Raw genomic sequence first — 7,500 nt, forward strand, 5'->3', positions numbered from 1 at the left:
GTGTAGTGTGTGTGTGGTCAATCTCTCTCCTCTCATCTCTCTCTCATCTTCTCTCTCATCTCCTCTAATATATGAATATATATATATAATATATATATATACTATATATATATATATAATAATAATATATATATATATATATAAATATGTTTTACTGTTTTATGTTCGGTTGATACACGCGTGCGACAGGAATACTCCTTGTTCACTCTCTCATGTACTTCATTTCCACATGGATTACATCCCACCCCTCCTTACGTCCTTTTACCCCTCCTCGCCTTTTTTTTTTTTTGTCCGCTCGCTAACTCTCTGCTCCTCCTGTCGTCTCTCCCTCCTTCGATAGTGTTGTCACCCTGCCTTCTCCGCTCCTCTGTCGCCTTTCCCTTGTCGTATCGCTGCCGTGCCCACCTCTTTTTTCCCTCTTTCTCTTGTGTCCTCTGTCCTCGCTGCTCTCCTCCCCCCCCCGTTTGCGTCACCTCAACTTCTATCCCCCTCCACTCCTCTCTTCTTCATACCCTCTTCCCATCCTTCTCCCATCTCCTTCCCCTCTATTCTATATCCCCTCCTCTTCTTCTCCCTTTCTCTCAACTCCCTCCTATTCCCTCCTTCTTTCTCCCCCCCCCCTCCCTTCTCTCCCCCACCCGTCCCATCATGTGTATTTACCCCGTGTCCACTTATCGTGACCTATAAACAAGAGCAACATACAATAGGGTGGCTAGTTATGACGATACGCTGTTGCATGTCAGCGAGGGGATGATTTGATTTGTGACAGCGTTGTAGTTTTATATATTTATTTGGAAAGAATTATTGCGTCTGTGGTAGTTTATCATTATTTTCATTATTAGTTATTTTTATGTGCATTATTATTATTATCATTATTATGTATACCCATTATTTATGTATTATTATCAATTAGTAGTTATTATTATTTATTATAGTTTATTATTATTGTATTATATTAATAGTTTACTATTATTATCATTATTAGTTATTATTAATAACTAGTAGTTATCATTATATTTATTTTCGCTATTTCCTCCCTGGTAACTTCTTACGTGACGTCATCAATATAAATGTACAGCAAAAATAAGAAAAAGAAACCGATAACTACCTAATAGGCTAGGGTTTGGTTCCAAAATAAAATAGGGGTTATCACATATATTTATCCGTTCGTCGTAATCTTAACGTGTTATGTGTGTGGATGTGTGTATCCCCCCCGCTAAGCTATAATTGACATATATATACCCCCCTCTGTGATTCGGTGTACCTTATATTATGTCCACAACGGGCTCTATCACAGAAATGGCCTTATACGCTCACCTGAAGCTATAATTTTTTCCTTCCTCTCTTAGAATAATACCGTTAAATGATGTAGTAGGAAATCATGAGACCAGAGCTAATTTGCCATTATGAGACAGAAATCAGTAGCAAAGGGAAATTGTTATGATAATGTAATGATGATGTTCGATATTAATCGATGGTACACTATGTTGATAATCAATGATAATGATGATGATTAATAAGGATGATGATTGAAAAGATAATACTTTGAAAATAAGGATAAAAAACTAATGAGAATGACATAATGAATAACTACAGCCACACACCCACCAAGAACAACAACAGCAATGATAATGATTATAATGATAATAATAACAAAAATAACTATAACAACAAAAACAATAACAATCATAACTTTGATAAGAATAAGTACAAGAATATTAAAACTGATAATAAGAATAATAATGATAAATAATACATTTCAAAAATGATAATAACAAAAGAACTAAAAACGCCAACATAATATAATGATGATAAATCATCAACAGAGTGAATCAATGCCAAACATTCCCTAAAATGTAATACCTATAAATAATAATCATGATCTCTGATAACAAATGACAAACAACCAGTCTAAAGTCCGGTAACGAGAGAAAGCCGTTTAAGACAATGCAACAACACAGGAGGGGTCCATCAGCGAGCTCACTCACGGCGAGTGAGCCGAGTGAGTGAGGCGAGTACAGTGGAGCGATGACTGCGAGTGAGTAAATGGAGTGAGCGAGTGAAGGGGGTGAGAATGATGAGCGAGTGAGTGAGAGAGCGTAGTTCGTAGATGTGTTAGTTTGATGTAGATGAGAGAGCACGAGTGAGAGGGTTGTAGTGAGTCGAGTGCGAGATATAAGTAGTGTAGTGAGCGCTTAGCGAGTGAGAGAGTATATAGTGCTAAGTGAGTGTAGAGGAGTAGAGGCGAGCATGTAGTGCGAGGGCGTAGCTGATGTGAGAGAGTGCTCTGCGAGATACGAAGGCAGAGCGAACTGAGAGTAGCGAGCGAGAAGCAACGCGAGTGAGTACAGAGTGAGCGAGTGAGCTAAGTGAGGTGAGAGAGTGAAGACCGAGTGAGAGAAGAGAGCGAGGTAGCCGCACGGTGGCATAAGTAGGCATGTCCGTCCACGGCAAGCGAAGACAGGAGATGGAATGTCGGCCAAACCTATATTGCGCCACTCTGCTGGACTGTACACGTGACCTATCTCGGCTTCTTCTCGGCGCGCGGATTTCCGCAAACAGGCGAAAAAAACGGGGGGGAAAACGACGAGTCAGATCCGTTGAGGACTAGTTCTCTGTCTAATATATATACTTATCTGCGTAGCCAAGTGCAGGTCTTTATCGTGCTATATACTCATCTGACAGTATCTTTCCACATCTTTTATATTTATTTATTATTTATTTTGTCATTTATATGGTTTTACGGGGGAGGTGGGGGAGTCTCTGATTACTTTCTTTTTTTTTCCTCCTTTTTCCATATCGGTTCTCTTTTTGTTATCCCTTTCTTTTACCCTCCTTTCTTATCTCTCTCACTTGCATTCATCTCTCTTCTTACTCTTCTCATTATCTCCACTCCTCTCTCTCTCTTTCTTTAGCCATTCTTTCTCCATTATCCTCCACCTAATCATCCATACTCTCTCTATATATATATTTCTCTCTACTCACCTTCATTCACCATTCTAACATCTTTCTCTCCTCCCCCCCCGTCCTCTACTCTGTCACTCTGTCCATACTCTCTCCTCATCACTCCTACTTCATCTCATCTCACTCATCAGCTCACTCTCTTGTCTGTCTATTGTTACATATTCCTCTCACTCCTTTCTTCTCCTCACTCGTCTCTCCTCCCCCTCCTCCTGCTTCACCATCTCTCCGTCTTCCCACCCTCCTTCCCACTTTCTCTCACGCTACCTCTCTCCTCCTCCTCCTCTCTCTCATCCAACTTCTCCCCATCTCTTCCTCATCCCCACTCCTCTCTCTCTCCCCCCCCTTCTCTCCCTCTCACCTCCTCGCACATCCACTCTCCTATCCATCCTTCTCATTCTCACTCCTTCCCCCTCCTCTCGGTTCTCTCCTCACATTTCCCTCAAATCTCTCTATCTCTCTATCCTTCACCACAAGCTCATCCATCATCCAATCTCCCTCCCCTCTCCCTCTCTCTCATCTCGCGCCAATCTCCTCGCCCTCACACCTCCTGCCCCACTCTCCTCCTCCGTCTCTCTTCTTCTCTCCCCCTCCTTCTCTCTCTCCTTCCCTCCTATGCCCTTCCCCCGTTCCTCTCTCTTCAATCCCCCCTCCGCTCTCCCATCTCTCAACTCTCTCTCTCTCTCTCTCTCTCACTTCTGTGTCGCTTCTCTCTCCTTCCCACCCTCTCTCTCTCTCCACCTCTCTCCCCTCTCTCTCTCTCCCCCTCCTCTCCTCTCCTCTTCCCCTCTCCACCTCACTCCCCTCGTCTCCTCACTCTCTCCTCCTCCACTTCTCCCTCCTCTCTCCCACCACCTCTCCCTTCTCTCCCTACTCTCCTCTCTCTCTCTCCCTTCTTCGCCTCTCCTCCCCTGCCCCTTCTCCCTCCCATCCTCTCACTCTCCTCCTCCCTCCTCCACTATCACACTCCTCTCCCTCCTCTCTCTCCGTCTCACCTCCTCTCTCCCTCTTCCCCCTCTCTCTCACTCCCCTCCATCTCCTCCTCCCTCCTCGATACCCATCCATCCTCTCTCTCTAACTCTCTCATTCTCCCCATCTCTCTCCTTCCTCTCCTCTCTCATCTAGTCTTGTCATCTTCTCTCTCATCCTCTCCTGCTCCCATCCTCCGTCTCTCACTGTCTCCTCTGTCGTCCTCTCTCATCTCCCTTCTCTCTCATCTCATCCTCTACCTTATATACTACATCTCTCATCTACTCTCATCTCATCCTGCTGGTACTGTTTACTGTTCATACATGTACTATCTACTTATATCATACTCGTCGTGTTGTCGTGTGCTCGCGTGCTGCTGTCTCGTGCTGCTTGTCCGTTCTCTCCGTCTCTGCTCCCCTCAATTCATCGATTCATCTTCACTTCCTTACTCTCTCTCTGTCTCCTCTACTCTCTCTGTCATCTGTCTTACTCCTCCGCTCATCCTAATCATCCTCCTCTCTCCTCCTCATCATCATCTCTCTCCTCAACTTACTCCTCCTCCTCCTCTTCCCCCCTCTTCTCCCTCTGCTCTCTTCGTCTCCATCTTACTCCACTTACTCTCTGTCTTATTGGTTCTCTCGTGTCACTCGTTCGTCGACTGCGTCTGCTCCATGGCTGGCTCATCTCCTCCTCTCCGTCCCTCTCTCTCCCAATCCATCTCCACTCTCCTCTCGCCTCCTCCTCCTTCTCCTCTCCTCTCTCTCTCTCGGTCGCGTCATCCAGCTCTCTCGGAGAGACTTTCTCTTCGCATTATGTTGAACCTGAAGAAAGCGACAGTACCAAGATATAAGGCAGATCTGCCTAGACATATTTTTTGAGCCTCGCAAGTAGGCGTAGAATGCTCTGAGTTAAAACTAACTAATATTGCTTAAATTAGCCAGTAATATAATCCTGGTATCATAAGACACAATACCAGTTTACTACTACAGTATCTGCATAGAGTATATGCCGTTGATTATGTCAACGATTAGCCGGAAAATAAAAGAAAACAAATAAATACTCTGTACAGACTTAATAATAACTAATTATGAAATAACCATTAAGAATAACAACGACAATAACAAATATCAAAAGGAAGAACAGGTAACATGCAATACAGAAACACAGTAAGGTACGCACGCCTACCAGACAGAAGTCTATTACAATGACCAAAGGAACACCACCACCACCCCCCATGAACCCCCCCCCCATCCCCCCAAACCGCCCCCCCCCCGCCAAAACCCGACCCCCCCCCCCCTCGCCCCCCAAAAACCCCCCCCCCTCCCACCGCCCCCCCCGCCCCACCCTCTAAAAAAAGAGAAAAAGATAATAATAATAAAATCGAAATGAAAAAAAGGGAAACATACAATGAGGATTAAAAACAAAGTCCAGATTACTTCCTGTTCTCGAAGTCACGAGAACAGCTTATCCAAACCCCACAACAATCCCTCGCTCGTCTTGGGTCGAATTTACCTTCCCCATCCACTTTGAACTGAAAAAAAACCTAACCGACCTTACCGGGATGAGGGCGGGAAACCAAAGAGGCCAAGTCAAGGATACGCCGACGGAGCAGAAATGGAAGCTCTTACTATAACTAATCTTCGTTCTTTGATTGCTTTCGGGTGGTCGGCGAAATACAAAACACGATTGTGTAGAGCAAGTGAGCGAGTGAGAGAGTAGGAGTGAGTGAGAAACCGAGAGAGCGAGTGAGAGAGTAGAAAAGAGAGCGAAATGAGGGAGAGAGTGAGAGTGCAGAGAGCGAGTGAGAGAGCAAGTGAGAGAGTGAGTGAGCGAGTGAGAGAGCGAATGAGCGAGTGAGCGAGTGAGAGAGTGAGTGAGCGAGTGAGAGAGCGACTGAGTGAGTGAGAGAGCGAATGAGTGAGAGAGTGAGTGAGTGAGCGAGTGAGTGAGAGAGCGAGTGAGAGAGCAAGTGAGAGAGTGAGTGAGCGAGTGAGAGAGCGAATGAGCGAGTGAGCGAGTGAGAGAGTGAGTGAGCGAGTGAGAGAGCGACTGAGTGAGTGAGAGAGCGAATGAGTGAGAGAGTGAGTGAGTGAGCGAGTGAGTCTATACTGATATAAGAGTAGCGAGTGAGAGAGCAAGTGAGAGAGTGTGATGTGAGCGCAGTGTCCAGAGAGCGATATGAGGCGAGTGAGTGTAGATGAGGGTCGAGTGAGAGAGTGAGTGAGCGAGTGAGAGAGCGACTGAGTGAGTGAGAGAGTGAATGAGTGAGAGAGTGAGTGAGTGAGCGAGTGAGTGAGAGAGCGAGTGATGACGAAGCAATTAGAGAGAGATGAGTGAGCGAGTGAGAGAGCGAATGAGCGTTAACGCTGAGGAGTAGTGAGTGAGCGAGTAGTGAGAGAGTCGACCTGAGTGAGTGAGAGAGGCTAGTTTAAATGATGTGAGAGAGAGTGAGCTGAGCGAGATGAGTGAGAGAGCGAAGTGAGAGAGCAAGTGAGAGTCTATAGTGACGCTATATATAAGAGCGAGTGAGTAGCGAGACGAATGAGCGAGTGAGCGAGTGAGAGAGTGAGTGAGCGAGTGAGAGAGCGACTGAGTGAGTGAGAGAGTGAATGAGTGAGAGAGTGAGTGAGTGAGCGAGTGAGTGAGAGAGCGAGTGAGAGAGCAAGTGAGAGAGTGAGTGAGCGAGTGAGAGAGCGAGTGAGAGAGTGAGTGAGCGAGTGAGTGAGTGAGAGAGAGAGCGAGTGAATGAGAGAGACAGCGAGTGAAAGAGCGAGTGAGTGAGAGAGCGAGTGAGAGAGCAAGTGAGCAAGTGAGTGAGCGAGTGATAGAGTGAGCGATATAGAGATAAATAATATACATGTCTATTCACCTATGAACACTCAAATCTATATATAAAGCTAGAGAGAGAGAGAGAGCTAGAGAAAGAGAGAGAGAGAGAGAGAGAGAGAGAGAGAGAGAGAGAGAGAGAAATAGAGAGAGAGATTGTATATATATATATTTTTTAAAGTCTTTTTTTTCTTCTATTTTTTTAAGGGGAGGATTCTATGTCATATCACGGACTCCATTTCAGTGTATCTTTATCGCATTTCTTCGTTACAGTAAGGGAAAATCGCCGCTGCTGCCCTGAGATCTTGCCACCACCGTCGCCGCTGGCCCGCCCCCCGCCCTGCCCTGCCCCCCCCCCCCCCCCTCCCCCCTGCCATGTTTTCCTCCTCGGAATACAAATGCAACAATGATGCCTTGGCTCTCAGGGGCATTTCGATGCGGAGGTTTGTGATTGGCGCTCGGCTAGAAGGAGACGGGGGTTTGGGACCAGTCTCTATTTCTCCCTCTCTTTCTCTCTCTCTCTATCTATCTATCTATCTATCTATCTATCTCTCTCTTTTCTCAACTCCCCTCTTTTCCCCTCTCTTTTCTTTTCCCCTCCGTCTTTCTTTCTCTCTCCCCCCACCCTCCCTTCTCTCTCTCACTCCTCATCTTACTTCCTCTCTCCTCCTCTCTCTCTCTATCTATCTATCTATCTATCTTATCTTATCTAACATCCTCTATCTCTCTCTCTCTCTCTCATAT

The sequence above is a fragment of the Penaeus japonicus genome, unplaced genomic scaffold (genome assembly GCF_977035675.1).
Source record: "Penaeus japonicus unplaced genomic scaffold, GWHDUDI00000001_assembly GWHDUDI00000012, whole genome shotgun sequence".
Taxonomy (NCBI): domain Eukaryota; kingdom Metazoa; phylum Arthropoda; class Malacostraca; order Decapoda; family Penaeidae; genus Penaeus; species Penaeus japonicus.